This window comes from Cervus canadensis, chromosome X, assembly GCF_019320065.1.
Source record: "Cervus canadensis isolate Bull #8, Minnesota chromosome X, ASM1932006v1, whole genome shotgun sequence".
Classification (NCBI taxonomy): domain Eukaryota; kingdom Metazoa; phylum Chordata; class Mammalia; order Artiodactyla; family Cervidae; genus Cervus; species Cervus canadensis.
Window position 1 is genome coordinate 122,318,463 of NC_057419.1, and position 25,685 is coordinate 122,344,147.

Genomic DNA, 25,685 nt, shown 5'->3' on the forward strand with positions numbered 1-25,685 from the left:
TCGCATTCGATCACAATCTTATGTTCCAGTACCCCTACTATATAAAAACTACAACAGATTAAACCTGAAAGCAAAGAGTATAAAGTCCATACTTCATGGAATAAAAAGATTAGTACTGTCCTGCATGTCAGAAGGATGATGGCCTTTGCTCCTTTGGCAAAACCACTTTAAGGACATTTTTATTCTTAAAATGTTTTGGTCTAATACAAATTTCCTACCCAGTGGATATCAGACTTTTGCTGCAAGTCTTTTGGACATTAGATAGCTATTTATGTCATGAGATACCTCAATGCTTCCAAAGTCATTATATTCAGTGCTAATGAATTGAAACGTTTAGATCTATAGTGTGGTTCATAAATCAAGATAACATTTTATACACATTTATGCGATCTATCTTTATGCACAAAGAAATTAACTAAACAGAACTATTACCATCTTGGGGAAAATATGAATTTCTTTTGCAATTACAAAGATTTTTAAAAATAATTTTCTATGTTTGGAGAAATAAGTAAGTAATTTATAAAATGCAGAGGATATGATTTTAAAAATAGAGGTTTACAGTACATGACCTACAAATAAAACTGTTACCTAAAATATCCAATGAGGAGGCAGTCATATTTCATAAATCATAGAATGCTGGGTTTTCTTAACACAATGATATCATCAGTGTTACTGTATTATGGTATAAGTTTCTATATACTATTATGAGAAACATTTACTTTCTGCTATTTAAAAACTATAGTAGTAATAAATGTTCAAAGCTTACAAGTTTAGATTACATTCTTTAGGAAGCAGAATTCGACAACTCCTTTCTCTCCTTTTGGAAAAAGAAACATAAGGGAAACCAGATATTAAGAATCTGTTTTAAAAACATACTTTCAGATAAAAGCTAGAGTGTATTTTCTCTCTCCACACTGTTCTACTATGAGAACTACTATGTAAAACAAATTTTCAGGTAATCCATGGTTTACATTTATGACCTGATTTATTTTATGCTCACAATAACTCAGCAAGGAAGGCAAAGAGGCTATACAATTTAGAAAGGTATTCACTAAAGGTGGGATAGAATCCACCAGGGAAACAAAATGGTCCTGAGCTTTTCTTTGCTGGAAGTTTTATTCAATGTCCTTTTATGCTCATTCAATGTCCTTACTCATCTTCTCAGATTTTCTGTCTCTCTATGATTCAGTTTTGGTAGGATGTATGTCTCTGGGAATTTATCCATTTTATTTTCTAGGTTACCCAATTTGTGTGTAATTGTTTATAGCAGTTTCTTATGATCCTTAGTATTTATGAGGTATCAGTGTCATATCTCCTCTTCAACATCTGAGATTGAAACAAGAGATCTTCTTCCTAAGACTTGGTCAATCAAAACAAAAACAAAAACCAGCAGCAAACAAAAACTAAAGCCTGCATTCCTCAACCATTCGTATTAATTGAAGTTTTACTAAGTTCATTATATTTTAAAGATGTTTTAAGTGTGCATTTTCATATCAGAAGTCAGCCTTCAATTTCAAACATCTACTGACAGCTAATTTTCTATGCCTATTATTCATGATGTTTTTACTTTCTTTTGTATCACTTTATAATATCCTCCTGAAGCTATTCTGTCTCAAATTTTTAAGTTTAGACATGAAACTCCTTGACCAAAAGTGACTAAGTATTACATAGATTGTAAATATTGTCCTCACAGCAACTGGTTTCCTTGAAAGAATGGTATGCGTGAGTGTATAAGTGTGTGTTTCTGTGTATCTGTGCCTGTGTCCATGTGCATGTGTGTGTCTGTAAACATGATAGAGGGAAGAAAAGAAAGAGGGAGAGACTGAGAGGGAGAGAAATCACTAACTTTTATTGAGGAGAAAATTCAAGTAAGTTAAATAGGTGAGGTATACTAAAATTCAAGGAAGGAAGTAAACAGTAATTATTCATTCCTAGCTTAACCACATATATATATATATATATATACACACACACTAATGAGACTTCATTAAATTTTAATTTGAGGCTGGGTTTGGAAAAAAAAATTTCTATAGTAAACAATAAATTTATTGACCTATTAAAAGTGTAGTTTATTTCAAGTATAACTGAATTCCTCATAAATGGAACAACTTTTGGAAAACAGTCTTCATTACACTTGATATAATCCAAAAAAAGTTAATCAATTTTTAAGGAGTGAAAATGTTTTTTTTCCCTGACCTTTTATTCCATTTCAAAACCATTATTTTGGGTTCTATTATTATTGTTGTTGTTGCTTTGAGTTGACTAAAGATGCTTTGGGGCTTCCCAGGTTGGCTCAGTGGTAAACATATTCCTGTTGATGAAAGAGACATAAATTCATTCCCTGGGGATCGCCAAGCAGGAGATGCACATTTGATCCCTGGGTCAGAAAGATCCCCTGGAGAAGGAAATGGCAACCCATTCCAGTATTCTTGCCTGGGTAATCCCATGGATAGAGGAGCCTGGCAGACTAGAGTCCATGGGGTCACTAAAGAGTTGGACGCGACTTAATGACTAAACAACAACAACAAAGATTCTTTTACAGCATTGTATTAAAGAGAAAAGAACATTAACTTCCTTTCATTGGAAAATTAAAGATATGCTTGCATTCAGGATTGTTTTATGGGAGCATTCTCTTACTTTAGCAAACATGTTTTGGTTTGTACCATTAACTGTGAGTCATTTGGATCTACAGAAAATGAATTGAATGCCTGTAACTTACATATTTATTTTCACTAAGGCCTCATCAGTAAGATGGAAAAACAATGCAGAAAAAACTCTAGCTCCTGGATTTCTTCTCCATCTTAGTAAATACAGCCATTTCAGTAATATTTTCCATTTTGGATGTACATCACCAAGAAGGTAATTTGTGGAAGATAATTTGTCGGATTTTGTGATTACCTATTTCTTGGACACATTTGATTTCCACCAAAGTCTCTCTCTCTGATTTTCTGGCTTTAAGATTTATTTTCAAATTCCTTTTGTATTTACAAATAACGTGCTTGACAGATATGTTACAAGGGTTGTTATACATGTAGTAGAGTGTTTAAAAAAATTACTCTCTTTGCTTATAAACCAATTTATTGTCCTTTGTGCAAAGTAACAAGCCATTCTGTCATGGATGAAAGATCTTGATTTGAGTGTTTACAGTGCACAACTCCTTCATGGCTGAAAGCTTCTAGTGATTTCAATCTTTCTGTCACCCATGCAAATCTCCTATCTACATACAGTTTGATTACAATAGATAAAGATTTATTTTCCAGTTATTAATTGCAATAGTTTCTTGATTAAATGTCTCTATTACTAACTGTCCCATCCTTTCATGATTTCTACCACCCCCTCCACCACCACTCTTCACGCAGCTGCCATCATAAAATTCATTGACAATAAAACACCATTTCAGATTTTTGTGTGGATCAGGGCTCTCTGTCAACTTATTTTAAATTAATTCTTTGATTTTTAGCATATCACTCAAGCTTAAAGACATTATCATGACAATGCTTAATGTCAATTCTACATGTAAATGATTATACATTTAGAGAATTTTAAGGTTCATATTTGGGTGTTATTATCATGAATGAATAAGTCGGATTCTTACAATGGAAAAGCTACTGCCTGGGAGTGAACTACTTTTATTGACATTTTGGAACTACGACAGTTCCATTTAGTAAAATGTTAACATAGTATTATAGTTTAACAGCAGGGGAAACTCTGACTCAATGCCTTTCTTAGCCAAAGAAACAGACTGGATAATGAAAACTCCTTATTGACAATAAGAAACACCCTGTTACATTTGCAATTACAGTGGTTCTCTTAATCCAGTATCTCAGTATGTGTTATCACCCTTGAAATTCTTATATTAATCTGCACTAATTGGAGTAATTCTTGCTCCCATTTTGAGAACTAAGAAATGAAAAAGTAATTTTTTCAAGGTCACGTATCACATCTGTGATAGAGAATGAAATAAAAATTTATCATTGCAGATTATGTGTGATGTGTTTCTTAAGCAATTTCTGTCATTATTCTCAGTCAATTCTCTTAACCATGAAATAACTGCTTCTGACAAATCAATGAAGACCAAGTCAAATCTAACACATGGAAAGCAGATCATGGATCTTGGCACTTTACAAAGTATTTTCACACCAATTATCTCACTTTTTTTTCTTATAACAACCTTAGAAGCAGGTAAGGTGGGTATTTTATCCTCATTTTAGAGATGTGGAATGTAAAACTCAGAGAGGTGAAATTACAGAGTTAGGAAGTGGAAGAGCCAGGATTCTAATGTATATCTTTTGTTTCCAAACACAGCAACGTCAATACTAAAATATAGTGCCAGTCTTAATACTAAAATATAGTGCCATCCAAAAACTTAATATTGAATCCAGACAAATATCTAAGCATTCTTGTCAAAACTCAAACATCATTTATAAGATAATTGCATTTTAGTTAAGTATACCTTTTTCACAAAACTATGCATGTTAAGAAAGAAAATATTCAGAAAACATAGATTTAAGAAACTGTTGTATCTAAGTATCTGTTCTATTCAACTATTTATACACCGATGAAATTTCATATCTGTTATTTAGTTATATAAGTTGAGTATGATTAACCACATTTCATATGTGAAGAAACAGACTCAGAAGAGTTTAATAACTTACCTCAGTTTGCAGTTTGTAACATGGTAGAGCCGGTATTCAAGCCAGTATCTGTCTTGTTCTCTAAGGCTTTGCTTTTTCCTAAGCCATGTAAACAATCAAGAAAGAAAAGAGCTATTTTATCGATGGCGGGAATCCTTTCTCAACATTCACATATATCAAATCATGTCCAGTTCAGTCACTCAGTCAAGTCCAACCCTGTGACCCCATGGACTGCAGCATGTCAGGCTTCCCTGTCCATCACAAACTCCCCAAGCGTGCTCAAACTCATGTCCATTGAGTTGGTGATGCCATCCAACCATCTCATCCTCTGTCTTCCCCTTCTCCTGCTGCCTTCAATCTTTCCCAATATCAGGATCTTTTCCAATGAGTCAGTTCTTTGCGTCAGGTGGCCAAAGTACTGGAGCTTCAACTTTAGCATCAGTCCTTCCAATGAACATTCAGGACTGATTCCCTTTAGGATTGACTGGTTTGATCTCTTTGCAGTCCAAGGGACTCTCAAGAGTCTTCTTCAACACAACAGTTCAAAAGCATCAATTCTTTGGTGCTCAGCCTTTTTTATGGTCCAACTGTCACATCCAAACATGACTTCAGGTAAAACCATAGCTTTGCTAAGATGAAGCTTTGTCCGCAAGCACAGAGTCGGACAGGACTGAAGCGACTTAGCAATGTCTCTGTTTATTAATATGGTGTCTAGCTTTGTCATAGCTTTTCTTCCAAGGAGCAAGTCTCTTTTAATTTCATGGCTGCAGTCACAATCTGCAGTGATTTTGGAGCCCCCCAAAATAAAATCTGTCACTGTTTCCATTGTTTCCCCATCTATTTGCCATGAAGTGATGGGACCAGATGCCATGATGTTAGTTTTCTGAATGTTGAGCTTTAAAGCAAACTTTTTCACTCTCCTCTTTCACTTTCATCAAGAGGCTCTTTAGTTCTTCTTCGCTTTTTGCCATAAGGGTGGTATCATCTGCATATCTGAGGTTATTGATATTTCTCCCGGCACTCTTGGTCCCAGCTATCAAATCATGTAGTACACTTTAAATATATTACAACTTTATTTGTCAACTATACTTCAATAAAGCTGAAAAAAGTTACTTTGATACTGTAGGCTTCCTTGTATAGGAATTATTTGCATATTTCACATATAAAAGTTTTTGTTAAATATATAACCGACTATAACTGGGATGGACATCACCAGATGGTCAAAACAGAAATGAGACTGATTATATTCTTTGCAGCCAAAGATGCAGAAGCTTTATACAGTCAGCAAACACAGGACTGGGAGCTGACTGTGGCTAGGATCATGAACTCCTTATTTACAAATTCAGACTTAAATTGAAGAAAGTAGGAAAAACCACTAGAACATTCAGGTATGACCTAAATCAAATCCCTTATGATTATACAGTGGAAGTGACAGATAGATTCAAGGAATTAGATTTTATAGACAGAGTGCCTGAAGAACTATGGACGGAGGTTCATGACATTGTACAGGAAGCAGTGATCATGACCATCCCCAAGAAAAAGAAATGCAAAAAGGCAAAATGGTTTTCTGAGGAGGCCTTACAAATACCTGAGAAAAGAAGAGAAGTGAAAGGCAAAGGAAAAAAGGAAAGATATATCCATTTGAATGCAGAGTTCCAAAGAATAACAAAGAGAGATAAGAAAGCCTTCCTCAGTGATCAATGCAAAGAAATAGAGGAAAACAATAGAATGGGAAAGACTAGAGATCTCTTCAAGAAAATTGGAGATGCCACAGGAACATTTCATGCAAAGATGGGCACAATAAAGGACAAAAATGGTATGGACCTAACATAAGCAGAAGATATTTAGAAAAGGTGGCAAGAATACACAGAAGAACTATACGAAAAAGATGTTCATGACCCAGATAATCACGATGGTGTGATCACTCACATAGAACCAGACATCCTAGAATGCGAAGTTAACTGGGCCTGAGGAAGCATCACTATGAACAAAGCTACAGGAAGTGATGGAATTGCAGTTGAGCTACTTCAGATCTTAAAAGATGATCCTGTGAAAGTGCTGCACTCAAAATGCCAGCAAATTTGGAAAACCCAGCAGTGGCCACAGCACTGGAAAAGGTCAGTTTTCATTCCAATCCCAAAGAAAGGCTATGCCAAAGAATGCTCAAACTACCACACAATTGCACTCATATCACAGGCTAGCAAAGTAATGCTCAAAGTTCTCCAAGCCAGGCTTCAACAGTACGTGAACTGTGAACTTCCAGATGTTCAAGCTGGATTTAGAAAAGCAGAGGAACCAGAGAGCAAATTGCCAACATCCGTTGGATCATTGAAAAAGCAAGAGAGTTCCAGAAAAACATCTATTTCTGCTTTATTGACTACGGCTTTGCCATTGACTCTGGATTACAACAAACTGTGGAACATTCTGAAAGATATGGGAATACCAGGCCACCTGACCTGCCTATTGAGAATTCTGTATGTAGGTCAAGAAGCAACAGTTAGCACTGGACATGGGACAACAGACTGGTCCAAATAGGAAAGGAATACGTCAAGCTGTATATTGTCACCCTGCTTATTTAATTTATATGCAGAGTACATCATGAGAAATTCTGGACTGGATGAAGCACAAACTGGAACCAAGATTGCTGGGAGAAATATCAATAACCTCAGATATGCAGATGACACCATACTTATGGCAGAAAGTGAAGAAGAACTAAAGAGCCTCTTGATGAAAGTGAAAGAGTAGAGCGAAAAGGTTGGCTTAAATCTCAACATTCAGAAAACTAACATCATGGCATCCAGTTTCGTCACTTCATGGCAAATAGACAGGAAGACAATGGAAACAGTAACAGACTTTATTTTTGGGGGATCCAAAATCACTGCAGATTGTGACTGCAGCCATGAAATTAAAAGAGGCTTGCTCTTTGGAAGAATAGTTCTGACCAATGTAGACAGCATATTAAAAAGCAGAGACATTACTTTATCAACAAAGCTCTGTCTAGTCAAAGCTATGGTTTTTCCAGTAGTCATGTATGGATATGAAATTTGAACCATAAAAAAGCTGAGCACCAAAGAATTGATGCTTTTGAACCATGGTGTTGGAGAAGACTCTTGAGAATCCCTTGGACTGCAAGGAGATCCAACCAGTCCATCCTAAAGGAAATCAGTCCTTAATATTCATTGGAAAACCTGATACTAAAGCTGAAACCCTAATACTTTGGCCACCTGATGTGAATAACTGACTCATTTGAAAAGACCCTGATGCTGGGAAAGATTGAAGGTGAGAGGAGAAGGGGATGACAGAGGATGAGATGGTTGGATGGCATCACCAACTCAATGGACATGAGTTTGAGTAAGCTCCGGGAGTTGGTGATGGACAGGGAGGCCTGGTGTGCTGCAGCCCATGGGGTTGCAAAGAGTCAGACATGACTGAGAAACTGAACTGAACTGAACTGGGATTCCTCAAATACTTAAGAATTCAAGATCAGAGATACCTTGAATAGGTTAAAGGTTGTAGGGAAGGACTTAAAGATAAGCTTGAGATGTATTCATACTTCTATTCTATATTTTAGAGTAAAGGTAGAATAAACTCTTGGTGAAGATTTCTGTCAAATAATATCCTGAACCGTGGGGATAGAGAGATGTTTAAATCATGGCTCCTTTCCTTTAGAAGCTAATAGGAAATTCACTCATTTATTTATTCAAGAAGTATTTATTGAGCATCTAATAGAAAGATAAGAACAAAGAAAAAATGGTATATACCTACTTAAACAGTTCAGTCACTCATAAAATAGGAGGTATTTATTTTCTGAAATTCTCTAATCATTCTAGTTTTTTTCATCTTTAAACTTCTATGTTAACTTAAAAATAGTTAAAAGAATCACTTTTAAATGCTCCCAAATAATATTATTTATACTCTTTCATGCTGCATAGTGAATATATATTGAAAGTCAGCATTCGCCCCAGTTTTGCTTAGTGACAAAGTGTTGTTAAGACTGTTAATTACCAAAATCAGAAAGGGTTTTGGATAGTTGAACTTCAATGTGATACCTTGGGCCAATTTACATATTATAGAAAATATAAGTGAGTCTTAATAATATATGTATGTGGTCATTTGAACTTATCCCAATAATCTCTATTTAGCTGGTCAAACAAACAAAATAACTCTGCAAAATTGTCTACCTTCATGCCCCGAAGTTTGTAAATCAATTAATCAATAGCTCAGAGGGGATGAAATTAATCCATGATAAAAGCACAAGGCTAAATAAAGGCAAATAAATGCCTCTTATATCCCTCTCTCTGTATAATATTTTAACCTTAGTTCTCTTTCGCTATTTTGCTGGCAGAGGTTGTGAAATCAGATAATTCTTATCTTTATATGCTTCCAATAATAATACTTTTATTAGTATGAGAATTTCAAGACACAATGAGTAAACCTTATGACATTCTATCATCTTTTCTTTACCTTTGCTGGTGTCAATGTGTCAATAAAAGTTAGAATGTCTGATTCCTCCTAATCCTCAAAAGCTTATAGAGTGACACATTTTATTTACACTTTTAAAATGCATATTTAATTCTTTTCTTCTGTGAACATCAATATTTTTCTGCTCAGTGGATGAATATTGAGTAGGGCAACTTGCCAGCTCTCCATTGGAGAGCTGGGACCTGGCACTCCTTCCACTTTCAAAACACACTCAAGCAAGGCTCCTTGTTCACATAGGGCTCACATTAAAAAGCAAACTCAAAATATCTTCAAACAACACGAGACACCCTGCTTTATGTACTTAGAGAAGGTCAGTAGTCTTTCTCATGCCAAGGAAAGCATATGATTTAAATTTCAGAACATGATTTCATCTAAAACTTGCAAAAATGTTTTTATTTGACTGGAAAGTTAAAGAAGAAAGGAAAGTTGTTGCTGTTTGCATATGTTAACTCAATGCCTTCAGTGACATTTCTCTAACAACCACAAACTGTTGGATTCTCTATGGCGGGCAAATGTAATTTTTTAGTTATTAGGCTTTCAAAATGACATTTTGTACTTTTGTGATAAAATAGCTTGTCTACCAACCAAATAAAGAGTTTTTGAAACTCCATGGCAAATCGCAGTAGGTGGGGTGGGGGGGAACAACTTAACGAACATATACAAGAACAGCATGTTTAAGCTCTTAATTTTATTACTGTAAATTTATTTTGATTTGTCTCTGGAACACAGCAGGAACAGAAGGGGGAGATTGCGTGCAAGAGAACAAAAATAGCTCATTTAAGTGCATAAGTTCTGTAGATGTAAATTAAGTTCTCCTTAGTTTCAAAGCTTAGAAAGTTTTAAAATAAATCATTAGATCTCTCTCTTGTTACCAGTGACATGTTTCTATCTATTATCTTATTTTCATTCTTTGTACTCTTGGAACAGGCCAATTTGTACAAAGAGAAAAGAGACTGAAACAAAATTTTAAAACTTGAAAGTTCTTGTCTAAGTCCCTTTGTGTAACCCAGGACTCCATACCTAGTCCAAAGAGGAGGCAGGGTGTCCCAGGTTTTTCTTTTTTTAAATTTCTTTAAAATTTTCTTTTCTGTTATTTTTAAATGAAAAGTGTATATGTTTAAGGTGTGCAACATGATGATTAGATAAACATATACACAGTGACAGGATTACTACTATATTCATTGCAGCATTATTCACAATAGCCAATGCATGAAAACAAACTGTCTATTAGTTGATGAATAGATAGAGAAATCGTGGCATATATGTGCAATGAAATATTATTCAGCCTTAAGAAAGAATGTGATCTTGTTGTTTCTGACAATATAGATGAACTTAGAGGACATTACACTAAGTGCAATATATCAAACACAGAAAAACTGTACGATCTCACTTATATCTGAAATCTAAAGAAGTCAACTGCATACATCAAAGAGTAGAATGGTGAACACCATGGTAGGGAAGTGAATCAGATGTTGGTTAAAGGATACAAAAAAAGAATTTTGGAGGTGACCAGTATAAACAATTAGAGTTGTCAATATTTTGCCCAATGGGTTACGAAGTTTAAAATTTTATTAAATCACTAGCATCATTATTCATATTTATTGAATAGCTACTGTGTGCAGTGCATTAGAATCCACTCCAGTCAAATATAGCATCAAACTGGTCTGAATGCACTTTTCTTGGAATTTTCAACCAGTTGTTTTGACATAATATAGCCATGAACCAAGTTCTAGAAGTTCACATTTCTTGAGTTTTTTCTTACTTTTTTCTTCATGTTTTCTTATCCCATTAACAATTTCATAGAACATTTGGACATGAAAGAATACAGTATTTACCTTCAAGTTTCCCACACACACATATAGGATGCTTTTGCAAACCACGTCAACTCCTTGTATTCCCACTGTCATTTGGGCACAGGTGAGATTATACACACCTGCCTTCAAAAAGCAATGATGCTGGGACTTCCCTGGCTGTCCAGTGGTTAAGACTCTGAGTTTCCAGTGCAGCGGATGGATGTGTGTTCAATCCCTACATGGCAAAAAAAAGAGAGATGATGCTGAAGGCAGTTGTTTTTATAAGCAGAACACAGTTTTCCTTGCCAAGAGATAAGAGAACATCTGGATGAGATGAAATGACAACCAGCACTCAGTCCTCTACTTTTCACAATGCTCTCTCCACCATCCCTCAGTATTATCTTTTGCTAAGTTTCTAAAGAATGGGAGTTATGATGGTGCTACAGCATTTTCTGTTTTCCCTAATACCTACCACCATATTTTATTTAGGAATTCATAACATGATTTTTAGCATTTCAAAATAACAAATCCTAAAATTTACTTTATCCTTTATACCTTCCAGTATAAGAAATTAAAGAATACTAAGGTTTCGTTATTTGTGACTGCTATTATGAGGAAATCAGGAGAGATGTCTCAAAGGAACTTTTCAAGTTAAGAGGAGGATTCATTTCTTTCATTGCTTTTTTAAAATTGAGCCATCTTAAATTCACTTGTTCAATACTGAATCAATTTAGAAATCCACATCCTCACTTTCTTTGTGTCCTCCTTTTAAATTTTGTTTTCTCTGTCAACTCTTAAGCTCAGAACTTTGTAGCCACTTGACTACTTCTTCATCTCATCTGCCCAGGCAATACACAAGTCTTGTTAGCATTATTTAGACATGTTTATACCTTAAATTTCATTTCCAGAGAAAATATGTCATTCTAAAACACTATTCCCCTGTGAATGGATTAGTACAGCCTACTTGTCTCTACAGTCTTTTTTATCCTTGATTAAGTCCACTCATAAACCATGGCTAATCTAATTTCCTTTGAATGATACACCCATCATCTCATTCATCTTCTCAAAAACCTATGGTATTTCCCTATTTACCAGTTCTACTCTGCATGACTTCCAAAGCCTTCTATAATTGGATGACCCTTAGCTTAATGTTCAAGTCAATTTCCCACTTTTCCATAACACAATTACTCTGCTTTCATCAGGCTATTTTATACACTGTGCTGCTCATGTTATCCAGATAAACTTCAAGGTTCAAGGTCACAGCTCCTCCATGAATTCTTCTCTCTGTGTCACAGCCTATACCAAGTAATTTTCTTCACAATTGTCCTATCAGTATAAGACATTTTATGACTTCTTTATGACTACTTATGTTGGTACTTAATTTTATACTTGGGAATTTTAAAAATTATTATAAATGTCATGCTATTTTCATCTTACTTTTCTAACCAAAGTAGGATGGCATGGGACGTTATTTGTTATATCTTGCAGATGTTCTACACAACCAAGGATATCATTACATATGTAATATATCCTCAATGAGTATCTGCTGATAAAGAGACTGTCAATATTTATTGATAAGGAGAATCAAATGAGTTAAATCTCATTTCTGAATTTTTTACTTACTGCCATCACACAATCCACCCAGTAAATGAGAATGTCTGCCATATATACCTTCTTCCATCATTTAACAGGAGAACAAAAGTGGTTCCTTGTTTAACATAGCCTGTCAATTTATAAAACTTTACCAAAATCGAGCTAATAACTTATGCTTTAAAAAGATATTTTGGCAATTTTGTGATTCTGTATATTGTGTAGATAGACAGTCATCATCTACTGTGTACTGTGGTAGTCGACATTTCTGTAGCATACAGGTCAGAATATGCCATTATTTTTCCTTTCATTGTCACATGTATAGCCTCCACATTCTGAAATTCACAGTTTACAAAGATATATAACATACTTATATTTTTCAGTTTCAGTCTTTTTTTTTCCATTTATTTTTATTAGTTGGAGGCTAATTACTTTACAACATTGTAGTGGTTTTTGCCAGTATAGCCTCCACATTCTGAAATTCACAGTTTACAAAGATATATAACATACTTATATTTTTCAGTTACAGTCTTTTTTTTCCATTTATTTTTATTAGTTGGAGGCTAATTACTTTACAATATTGTAGTGGTTTTTGCCATATATTGACATGAATCAGCCATGGATCTACATGTGTTCCCCATCCCGATCCCCCCTCCCACCTCCCTCTCCACCCGATTCCTCTGGGTCTTCCCAGTGCACCAGGCCCGAGCACTTGTCTCATGCATCCAACCTGGGCTGGTGATCTGTTTCACCCTTGATAATATACATGTTTCGATGCTGTTCAGTTACAGTCTTAATCCCAAACTTTCAGAGCATGACAGAACCTTAGAGTTTATCTAGTTCAAATGACCAATCTAAAGCTTGAATCTTTAGATTCGTGTTGAAATTTATTCAACACATAGTCCCTGAACACCTTATATGTACTAGTCACTCAAGCAGATAGTACTTGACTATATGTAGTAATTTGCAACTCTCAACAGCATGAAGTCACCAATTCTATCAGATAATGTCTGCTTGGAGACATCTCTCTTGCATTTCACTAAAATCTGCTGTCTGGAATTTTCTTTCTTTATCTCATTTTAGTTATTGGGACACCATGAAACAACTATAGTATCTGTTCTATAGGACAAGCCATCAGTATTTAAAATAACTCTCATGCTACCCTAGACTAATATTTCTCTTCTCTCTGTCACACTACTTCACTTCTTTCCAGTTTCCCAAACGATTTGTTTCCAAGTCTCCTCTCCACTCTGCTTGTTCTGCCCTAAATATGTTCCAGTGCTGTTCTTATCAAGCTTATCAGATTTAATGACCATATTTTGCAACATCCCCTTACTGAAATTAAACTCATAAATAGAGCCTACTTATACACATCTATTACAAAAATCTATATAATTCTTGAAATTTAATATAAATGAGAAACTCAATGAAATAAATTTATAGTAAATACAATAATTTGCAATGTGTAAGTTACAACTAAAAATTTTGTTTTTTAATACAAAGAAACACCCCCACAAGTTTTCAAAGTTTTTCTGGGGGGCAGCAACCACCCACACAATACCGTGATAACATATTTTACCAGTGGGTCGAAAGTTCTTTAAAATAGGTGACTAATTTGAATGCAGCCCTTCAGAGGTAATCTAGCCTACTCATAAAGAGTAAAACTTGCTTTTGCTATGTTCTGCACTTCTATTATTACAGTCTAAAATCAGAGGACCTTTCTTATTCACTCTTTGGTTTTATTATTAAATAAAATCCCAAAGTCCTTTAACATGGATTTCCAAGTGTGAAACCATGTCACTTTCCTTTTATACCTGAAAGTTTAAAATATGGAAAGACAGCACATGTTCCAGTTAAAGGTAATCATGCTAGAACTGGAATGTAGCTCCAGTCTATTGATATCTTTGAATCATGTTTCTTATGCATCATATTTGTTCTGCTTCCCAGTTTAATTTCATCTATAAATTTGATCAATATTCCTTTTATGTCCTTATCAAAAAAATAAAAGACTGGGAGAAAGAATCACTTAGGTAACCTCTAGGAAATATACTGAGAATATGTATAGTTGAAACAACATGGCTATCTATTTAAGAATGCTTACTCTAGAGTCACAGTGCCTGTGTGCCTAGTCGCTTCAGACGTGTCTGACTCTTTTTGATCCTATGAATTGTAGCCCCCTAGCAATACTTTGGCCACCTCATGCGAACAGTTGACTCATTGGAAAACACCCTGATGCTGGGAGGGAGGGATTGGGGGCAGGAGGAGAAGGGGATGACAGAGGATGAGATGGCTGGATGGCATTACCGACTCAATGGACATGAGTTTGGGTAAACTCTGGGAGTTGGTGATGAACAAGGAGGCCTGGTGTGCTGTGATTCATGGGGTCTCAGAGAAGTCGGACATGACTGAATGACTGAACTGAACTGAACTGAGACTCCTCTGTTCATGGGATTCTCCAGGCAAGAATACTACATTGGGTTGCCATTCCCTCCACCAGGGGAATCTTCCTGACCCAGGGATGGAACTTGCATCTCTTATGTCTCCTGCATTGGCAGGCAGGTTTTTTTACCAATAGCGCCACCTGGGAAGCCCACAGTCACACTATTAGGTAAGAATCAAAGTTTTACTACCATATTGGCTGTGCAAACTTGGAAAATTCTGTTCCTCAGTTTCCTTATCAGCAAAATGGGATTGAATACAGTATTTCCATCCAGTTGTTTTAAAGAACTAAGATAAACTCCTATGGGTCAAGTACTTGGTAAGTGCTCAGTAAATGTTTTAATGTTTCAAGAACTCAAATCATGTATTTGTTGCCATGTTGAGTCACTAGCCCAGCCATTATTTTGGTTGGACCAACTATTAAGAAATTTGGGAAAAATTTCCCTCCAGTATATGAATTATTTATTGCTATGGAAAAATATTCCCCAAACATAATAGCTTTAAAAAAATAAACATTTATTATCTCAGTTTGTGTAGATCAGAAAAATCTGGGCACATGTGAGCTTCAGTGGCTCCAAGTGTGTCATCAGGTTACAATCAAGATGTCAGCCTGGGCTGTGGACTCATCTCATAGCTCACTTGAGGGCACGGTGGGGGAAATCCACTCCCACTCATGTGGCCATCAGCAGGCTGTCACCAGGTCCTTTACCAAGCGAGTCTTTCCAAACGGCAACACACAACATGGCAGCTGGCTTCTCCCTCAGAGTAAGTCAGTGAGAGATCAAGGGGGAAGATGGAGATCACAGTCTTTTGTATTGGGTTGGCCAAAAAGTTCATTTGGGTTTTTCCATAAGATGCTACAGAAAAACCTGGATGAACATTTTTGGCCAGCCCAATAAATGACTCATAGACATCCCATCATTTCTGTCATATTAAGTTGATTAGAATCAAGTCACTAGGCCAGTCTGGTGCCAAAGGAGAGGATTATATCAGTTCAATTCAGTTCAGTCGCTCAGTCGTGTCCAGCTCTTTGCGACCCCATGAATCGCAGCATGCCAGGCCTCCCTGTCCATCACCAACTCCCGGAGCTTATTCAAACTCATGCCCATTGAGTCAGTGATGCCATCCAGCCATCTCATCTTCTGTTGTCCCCTTCTCCTCCTGCCCCCAATCCCTCCCAGCATCAGGGTCTTTTCCAATGAGTCAACACTTCGCTTGAGGTGGCCAAAGTACTGGAGTTTCAGCTTCAGCATCAGTCTTTCCAATGAACACCCAGGACTGATCTCCTTTAGGATGGACTGGTTTGATCTCCCTGCAGTCCAAGAGACTCTCAAGAGTCTTCTCCAACACCACAGTTCAAAAGCATCAATTCTATAAGGGTATGGAAACTAGGAGCTCATTGGAGACCACCTTAGAGGCTACGGACACAACTAGCAAGATGCTGGCAGGGCAAGATATGAAGGCTGGGAATTACCCAGGTTGGGGTAGATCTCCAAATCATTCAGTGGCCAGGCAACATGACTGGAGCATATTGATTTACCTCGTGCCACACTCAACACTTTTTTGGTACTAGGAAAGGTCCAGAAAAGAATATTGTAATGGACACAGTGTGATAGAGGAAAGGACACTAGCCTGGGTTGGAATCAATCTTGCCTCTGTCACTTATTAGCTAATCACTAAACCGGAGTGTCTTTATCTGTAGAAGTGAAAGAATGTCCTCTGTCACACAGATGTGTTGTGAAGAATACAGATAATATATGCAAAACCTGTTGTGCAACATAAGTAATCAAACACTAGAAGCTATAATAAATATAGATAAAATATATATATGATATTTTATATATATATATATTTAAATAGATGCATATATACATAAGGGCTTCCATGGTAGCTCAGCAGTAAATAATCCGCCTGCCAATGCAGAAGATGTGGGCTTGATCCCTGGGTCAGAAAGACCCCCTGGAGAAGGGCATGGCAACCCACTCCAGTATTCTTGCCTGGAGAATCCCCATGGATAGAGGAGCCTGGTGGGCTACAGTCCACGGGGGCGCAAAAGAGTTGGACATGACTGAGCGACTAAACAACAACAAAATATATGTTAATAATAACTTTTAATCTAAAAAATATATGTGATATACCCATACATCCTGGCAAAGTTCCCGATATATAATAGTTATCCATGTAAGTGTTTGGTGAATGAGTTTTGTCTCCTCTCTTTCCATTCTGTCTTTTTGTCACACTATAATGACAATTCATTGAAAGACTTTATGTCTCATTAATCTTAGTATTTGCTAATATTTAATGCCATCTAGCATATCATAGGCATGTAATAAATCCTTGTTGAGTAAATACAACCATTAATCATTAATCATTCACACTGCAATCTATCTTATTGTCCAAGGATATTGCCCATTTTTTTCCATATTTTTTTCACAATGATATCTATGATCATTTTAAATGCATGTTCCATAATAAGAAGTCTCTTTAGTTAGAGAACATATTGTAAAGCAATTGTTTCTTCTTTACTTTATATTCTAAAGAACAGTATGATATGATCTACCTGAAGGAAATTAGGATTATGAGCCAAATCAGTAATCTGCATTCTTCCCTTATTTCCAGCTTTTTTTCTTTTTAAAATATTTTTACCATTTTCCCCCTTCTATTCACTTCTTCATGCCTTTTTCCTCTAAGCAATCCTTCCTGTCTTTGATCTTATTATTTCTGATGACAAGTTAGTAATACTTTAATGCATATTTGTGTGTTTACATTTCAAGAGTTCTGTTGGGAGAGGAATCTCTAATGGTGAGATTTAATATATTGTGGCACCTAAAAGGGGGGATATGTAGAAATACTGGGGTTTCTTCTCTGTGCCTTAAATCTCAACATTCCCTACACTACATTAGTCTATGATAATTATAACTTTAGGGTTTCTAACTAAAGGAGATTTTGTTGTTGTACTTCAGAGTTCAGAGGTAATAATCCTTTTACACAGTTTATATGCATTCTTTCCATAATGAAATAGTTTTAAGAATAAAATTTTTAAAAAAATCAAAATCAGCTCAAGGAAACACGGAAAGGTTGACATAACTGCTATAGTTAAGTATCACGTTTGTCTCTGTGCTTCCTAGCAGCCAAGGGGAAAATATTATATGATTTTTATTGCATACTGAACACATATTGTGTGCCAGGAACTTTGCTAGCTGCATTGACCTTATATCTATCTTCACTACAGCCATGGAAGGTAGGTGTTATAATCCTCATCTTGCAGGGAAAGTTTCTGAAGTTGGAACATTATCTTGCCCAGTGTCACAAAACTAAATCTTTAAGTGGACCCAAGATTCAAATCCAAGGACTCTCTGACTTCATAGTCTGTTCCCTTATATAATTCTCATGGTCAGAAAGGAGAAAATATAATGATTCCAGAGATAAAGACTTTTGTCATTATATTATAAAATCAATTTTCTGTGTGGCATTGTATAAAGGGGACATTGAGCAATGTGATGAACGGTGCCCTTCATAACAGATTTACAATAAATGAAGAAAGAATATCCACATAGCTGTTTGACTATTTTTAATGACCTCTGATAACTGTCTAAAGCATAACATTAAAGTGCAAGTGAGTGAAACTGATTCAGCAAATACTAAGCTAATACGATCCTATGGTACAGTCCTCTGGTGGCCTAAGGTGATTAAAAAATAAAACTGAAAATACATGAACCAGACTTCAGAATGCTATGATATTATCAAGGGTTTTGATAAAGACCAAATTCAATTGTTCATTCATTCAGCAGAAGATTATGGGTCATCTATATGCCAGGCATTGTGCTAGGTTCTGGGGATCCAAATATATCTTGAAAAAATATTTCTACTTCAAAGGAGCTTGCATTTATTTTAGAATTAGATGAGCCAGTGCCTGCAATGAAGTAAGTTAATTGCTATAATGGAAGTGTGTACATATTGTACAAAAAAGACACCCTTAGACCTATCTGGAAGAATCAATGAAATAATCACAGTGGAGGAGTTAATGTTTGACTAGAAGGTAGCAAAAGTTCTTCCCCTCCATGCTGTGTTCAATTAGAAGCGGTTGATCAAATAGCATGAAGTTTTGAGTTCTGATGTACCAGTTAAAGATCTGAGGCCTCTAAAATTTCAGTCAGTATTATTAAAAAAATATTGGCTGACTATTTCTGTGACATGCTCAACACTGGAGTTACACTAGTGAGCATAACAGATACTGCCTCTGTCCTCATGAATTTTTCATTTGATCTTTTGGTAGATACAGACATTAAATAAACAAAGAGTCACAGGAGTATCAATAGTCATGCCATTTCACCTATGGTAAATGACATGAAGTAAAGTTAAGGGGATCTCCATGTATAGAAGATCAGACCTAGTCTGGGTTGGTCAAGGAGAGTCTCTATAAGAAAGTGAAAACTTACCTAAAATCTGAAGGATAAGAACTTAACAAGGTCAAGTACCTGTGGGAAGTAAAGGTGGGAAGATCTACAGGTAGAAAGCATTCCAGGCAGAGAGAACAGCATGCAAAAAATGATCTGAGGCATGAAGTTATGTAATGTCACAGAGGAAATTAAGGGCCAGCATGTCTTGAGCAGAAAAAGCAATGAAAAGAAGATAGTAATGTAGCTGGAGAACCTAAGAACATAAGATCATGCTGGGTCTCGTAGGCTATGTTAGAGATTTTGGTCCTTATTTTAAGACTGTAGGAAAATATCAGTTTGTTTAAATCAGATCAGTGACATGGCTATATTTGCATTTTGAAAATAGTACTTTGGCTGCAGTATGGAGAGTTTAATGGAGGAGACCAGAAGCAGTTGTAGGAAAATCAGTTATAAGACTATTCTAGTGTCTGGTCAAGACCAAAGAGTGGCTGCTGTGGAAAGGGTGAAAAATGAGTGGATTTGAAAACTGTTAGAAGATGGATGTTGGACCCGAAGATGGGGAGCACTGTGTGTCAAGGACAATTCTTAGGACTCCAGTTTACTCAGCTGAATGGACGATGGTGCTATTCATTAAGACAGGAAATGATAAAAGATCAGGTATGTGGGAGTCAAGTTAAGATCTTGAACTTACACGTGCTGAGTTTGTGTTTTGATGTCCAAAATATCAAGTAGATAGTTGGCCATGTTAGTTTCAGACAAAGAAACTAAAGGTGAATTTCTTCATTTTGGAAAAGAAACTGAAGTAAGGTTTAAGCTAAGTGTAAGTGGGTATCTAAGTTAGGGAAAATAATAACTGGTATCTCTATCCAGTTAAGACACTACAGAACATGGAATAGAACTGTTTATCAATGAACTTCACAGGCTTCCTTCATGTATCTATCTGATATTACACCGTGGTCTGTATAGATTTTTAGTCATTTCTGTCCAGTTTAACTACTATCATCAAGTGGGCAATGGTAGGCAATGTCCTCAAATGAAAGAGAAGATCTACTTTTTGCACAGGAGTTCATATTTATTTTGACATCTATGAGCAACAGGAACTTCAATCTGGCTGGTTCGCAGAATGAAACCTTCCAAACTATTCCTTGATCATCTACTTCTTGTTTAGTTGCTAAGTCATGTCTGACTCTTTTGTGACTCCATGGACTATAGCCCACAAGGCTCCTCTGTCCACGGGATTTCCCAGGCAAGAATGCTGGAGTGGTTGCCATTTCCTTCTGCAGGGGATCTTCCCAACCCAGGGATCAAATCTGTGTCTCTTGTGCCTTCTGCACTGGCAAGTGGGCTCTTTACCACTAAGCCATCACGGAAGTCCTGATCATCTACTAGCATACTATAAAGTTGTTTCCACAATAAATTCTTCCCATATGAATGCTTATCTATAACCCTATAGATAACCCTAACCCTATAGATTAGACAGAATGTTTATCTATAGATTGGACAGATAATCGAGATTGATGAGCTGTATGTGAGCAGACAAGCAGCTATCTCTGCAAATATTTTGTCCCTGTGTGTACTAGTTTTTAGTAAGGGTGTGTAAGTGTGCATTATACTGCAGTGCACACTCAAAAACTCCCATTTCTGAGACTTCCAAATTGTAACTTTAAATATGGGAAAGGAGGGAAAGTCATTAAGGTTTAAGAGAAATTAAAAACTTCTAATCTTCCACACTGTTCTTAGTGTTTTTTATGTATTTAATCATCAAAACAACCCAAGGGCATAGGTTTTATTATCCTGTTTATAGATAATGGAAAAAGCCCAAAGAAAGTATACTAACTCACCCAGTTCCAAGATGGGAAAACCACAGAAACAGAATTCAAACCATGCTATGTGGCTCTGAGGTCCACTTTCTTAAGCAATACACTGTTGTGTGTGTGTGTGTGTGTGTGCACGCTAGGTCACTTCAGTCATGTCCAACTCTTTGCGACCCTAGGGACTGTAGCCCACCAAGTTTCAATGTCCATGAAATTTTCCAGACAAGAAAACTACACTGTTGAGCCTCCCATAAAACATACAAGCAGCTCTGAATCTACCCTCTCAATAAACAAAGCCCAAGCTTGGGCTCTGAGGCATTCTTTCAGCTTAGAGGAGATAGACAGGGAAAGGGCAAGGAAGAGGTCATAGAGTCAAAATTGCCTCTTTCCCTATAATTCTGTTTCTAGTAAATGAAATACTGTGATAAATCTTTCCTTTATTTCCCCATCTGACAGCATATGCCTTTAGTAGTGCCTTTGTCAGGGAAACATAGCCTGCTGAGTCATCCTTACCAGATTCTGCTTCGTGAGGTTGGGAACAAGTCTCTCATCTTGACTACAAACCAGGTTCACAGCTGCTTATCTTCGGAAACTTGACAAGGTCACAGCTTGAAATGCTATGGCTGTATTATAATTAGAGATTAAGTGACAATTTATTCAATTTAATAATTCAAGAATAGTTTGCCTTGTCTGTTATAAATAACAGGCTATCATTATCATGTATTATTTTAAAAACAAGCCTAATTAACTACATTTCTTTATTTTTTAGTGCCTTATACTTGTGGATAAAGATAATGGAAAGGTATACATGTAAATATAGACAAGATGTCAAAAATATTCTTGAGAATAGCCTTGCTTTACATCTATAGACTATGTATCAGAAAGAATTATATAACCCCATTTCTGAAGACAGATACCTTTATACCTGAGAGTGTACTCCAATCTCTAAAGCCTCTATTTCTAAAATCTATTTTTGCATGGAAGAATACATAAAAGATAGTTTAAGAACACTTCTTCCAAAAGACTTGTTACTAACCTAACAGTTTTATTATTACCCTGCCTTTCTTTTTCAGTGCCTTTGTCCTGAGACAAATAATTTAACAATCAAGCTTATGTTCACGATACCACAGTGAAATAATCAATCTTCTCCCTTAACTAATTTTAAATTGGTAATCTAACTTGCTTTTCAGCTAGACAGATCCTTTTCTTTATTCATAGATTAGAAAGGTGGACAGACACAGTTGATAAAATGATCCAGGAGGCTGAAAGGCACCATATATAAATATAGAAAGATAAATAGATATAGATGACAATGCCACATAACTTGTTTGAATATATGTAATATATAGACCAATACAGATATCTATATTGACATTATATATATATATATATATATAAAACATCAAGTAAGTTATGTGCCAATATTATAAATCAAATCCTTCACTTCCCCTACTCAAGTAATTTGATTTTGAAATATCTTACTTGTAATTTTTTTGATATTTCATTTTGTTTTCTCTCCTTTGTTCTTTTAGTTTATCAATAGGACAAGCAAGTTTTACAAACCATTTAGTGTATAACTGGAAGGATATGATGAAGGAGAAGAAATAGGAAACATCACCTGATCCCTTGAGGAGTTTACAATCTGATTAAGAAAATAACATTTAAACATAGTAAGTGATTAGAGAACAGGATGAGACAGTGCCCCGAAACCACTCATATAAGCCCCTAACCAATAGAGGGGAATGTGTAGGGGAGATAGGTGAGGCCAATACAAATTTACTTAGGGATATGTTAGTAGCACAAAGAAATAATGAATGTACAAATGGATTAGTAAGGACTGACAAGATGTTGTCATACATACAGTGGCTCTCACAGGTAACAAAATGTAATGGAGACCCTGATACTCAGAAGGCTATGCAGACATCTGAAATTTTATCTTCAGGCCTTTATATCTACTGCTTTAACTGTAAATGCACTTTAACAATAAATGTGTGTAAACTTATATATTACCAGACATTGTGTTTTCCAAAAACTGGAAGCAATCAAATGTAAATAAAGGTTCAATTTTGTAAGCTAAACAAAACTGTATATCTCTCAACATAACTTGGCTCTGGTCTGGAAGCTTTACATCTTGAAGTGAAAAAGCTCAAAGAAATCTGATAGTATTGACATAAATAAAATGTGTTTCATGTACTCTAGATGAAATTCACACACCTTGTTTACCAATACAAAATAATAATCTGTACATTGTCTAAAAACACATCACTATACATACATATTGCATAATTATATTATCAAAAAAGTAGAGAGACATAATACTAGGACTATTTATATGGGCGTTATTTTTACCAAACAAAAACCAAACAAATGTAGGCATATATTATTACATTTTATAAATATTATTTTAAAAGAATTTGTAAAAGAAAAAGTGTTTCAGACATTCTATTTTTGCCTTTAAATATCCTATGAAAAGTGTTATACATAATTTGCATTCAATATTTATTCACGCATTTTAGAAATTATGGCTGTCTTTAGAAAGTGCACAAGACGCAACAACTGTAAAATTTCCATGATGGGGTAGTTGGCACGGTTTTTAAAGGGACAGAAATAGAAAAACTGTATTTATAAAATAATGAGTAGTTGTTATTTACTCCAAGTAAAAGCCTTGGAGTCAGACAGGGATTCACAATCTGACTTTTCCATTTACAAGCTGTATGACCATGAGGGAGTCATCATTACTCTTTCTGGGCCTCAGTTCTCTCATTTTAAATTATGGCTATAAAAATAGAACCTACCTCACAAAGTTACTGTGAGACCGAATGCACATAAAACATTTGAAGTGCTTAGCACAGCCCTCCAGTGCATGACACAAATACACTCTCAATAAATGATAGCTGTTATAAGAATTACTTTTACAATTGAAATATATCTGTATTTATCTACATATATGTGTGTATACATATATATGTATGTGTGTGTATATATATATATGTATATATATATATACACTTTCCAAAATGTTCAGCCTTATTTTGTTCTACCACAACAGGAAAAAGCATGCCATGAAATCTTATTGTATAATATCCATTTTTATGAGGTGGAATAAGAAAAAAAAAGCATTATGGCATTATGGTAGGTTAAGTTAAAGGAATTTGCAATCAGTTATTCTCTAGTGATGTCAGTTCTAACTATGAAGTTGTCAGCACTCTTTTCATTGTCAGGTCTCTCCCTATCTACCATCCTCACCCACATCCTGATATAGCATTAAACATGGAGAGGAATATGGGGGAGGAGTGGGCACTGTGACTTTCCAGTTGTGACCACTCCAACTGGGAAAGATCCACGGTCTATAGTTAATTCACTTCCCTTCCCCAAATGCACCCACTGAGCAAACACGGCTTTAGATAAGATTAGGGTGCGTGCAGAGTTGGTTTCGGCCACCAGCTACGTGTATCTCTGCGTAATTGAGCATGCCTGGACATACTGCTAAACCCATGCTCTGAATTCCTGCTCTCCACCATTGTGTCTATGTGGTTTTATCCTTCTGGAAAGTTCTTCATTATCTGTGCTTCTGGAAATCCTGTGTATCCCTCAGGCCCTGCCCCAACTTCCCACCAAGCCTCTCACGTATGACAAGTCTCCGCCTGGGATTCCCCCATCCTGAAGCTTCACTCTCGACCACAAGACCCTAACCCCCGCCCCCGAGGCGGGAAGTGGAGCCTGGGGAATTACATTTGGAATGCACCCCTGAAGGATGCCGGTGCCAGAGCTCAGGGAACTCAATTTGAGAACCTTGGCGGTGGGGTGGGGGCGGGGAATCGGCTGAACATTTTTAACAGATTTCAGTAGAGTGGTCAAACAAGAGGAGCCACAGACAGCCCTAATGTGGAGGGTCCTTTGCCTCTGCCAAAGACCACCATCCCTGGTCAAGTTCACTAACTGCAGCAAAGACGTTCCACAAATCGCACCAACTGCACATTTGTTTCTTCGACAGATAACTTTCAGCGCTCCTTCTAGCCTCATACTTGACTGTACTTCAGCTTTCAGAACTATCTCAGTAAGGATTTTATGAAGGTTAGTTGGTTGTTACCGTCCTGAGGGTCGTGAAACTCCCCAAGTAGGCGATCGGGGGCTTGGGCAGGCGTATTAAATGTGTCCGCTCAGAGACCGCTAGGGAATCCCAGAGCGCTGGTCCTGGGTGAGTCTTCCTCGGCGGCTCCATCCACCCCTCCCTCCTGCCCCCTTCCGACCCCTCCTTCCTGCCCTCTTCCGACCCCTCCCTCCTGCCCCCTTCCGACCCCTCCCAGCCGGGCGCGTGCTACCCAGCCCCCCACGCCCGCCCCTCCCGCCGCCACCGCCCCCTCGTGCTCGCCCCCTGCGTAGTCTTCGTCCCACGTCGACTTCGCTCTCGCAGCCCTCGCCGCCGGCCGCACTTCCCGCCCTCGCCTGGATCCGCGTCGCCGCCGCCCTGGCTACCGCACGCCGCCCCGGGCTCCGCTCGTCCGTCCGCCTCTCCTCGGCGGGCCCGCCAGC

The 25,685-nt window shown here is 36.8% G+C and overlaps 1 long non-coding RNA gene across 1 annotated transcript; it reads right to left on the minus strand.

Moving 5' to 3' along the window:
* Positions 1-4,702: 4,702 nt before the first annotated feature.
* LOC122435073 lies at positions 4,703-25,363 on the minus strand. The gene is made up of 4 exons (XR_006267577.1): positions 25,243-25,363; positions 21,666-21,775; positions 11,050-11,144; positions 4,703-4,733 (listed from the first exon to the last, which is right to left on the minus strand). It is a non-coding gene; the product is annotated as an uncharacterized LOC122435073 (long non-coding RNA).
* Positions 25,364-25,685: the final 322 nt, after the last annotated feature.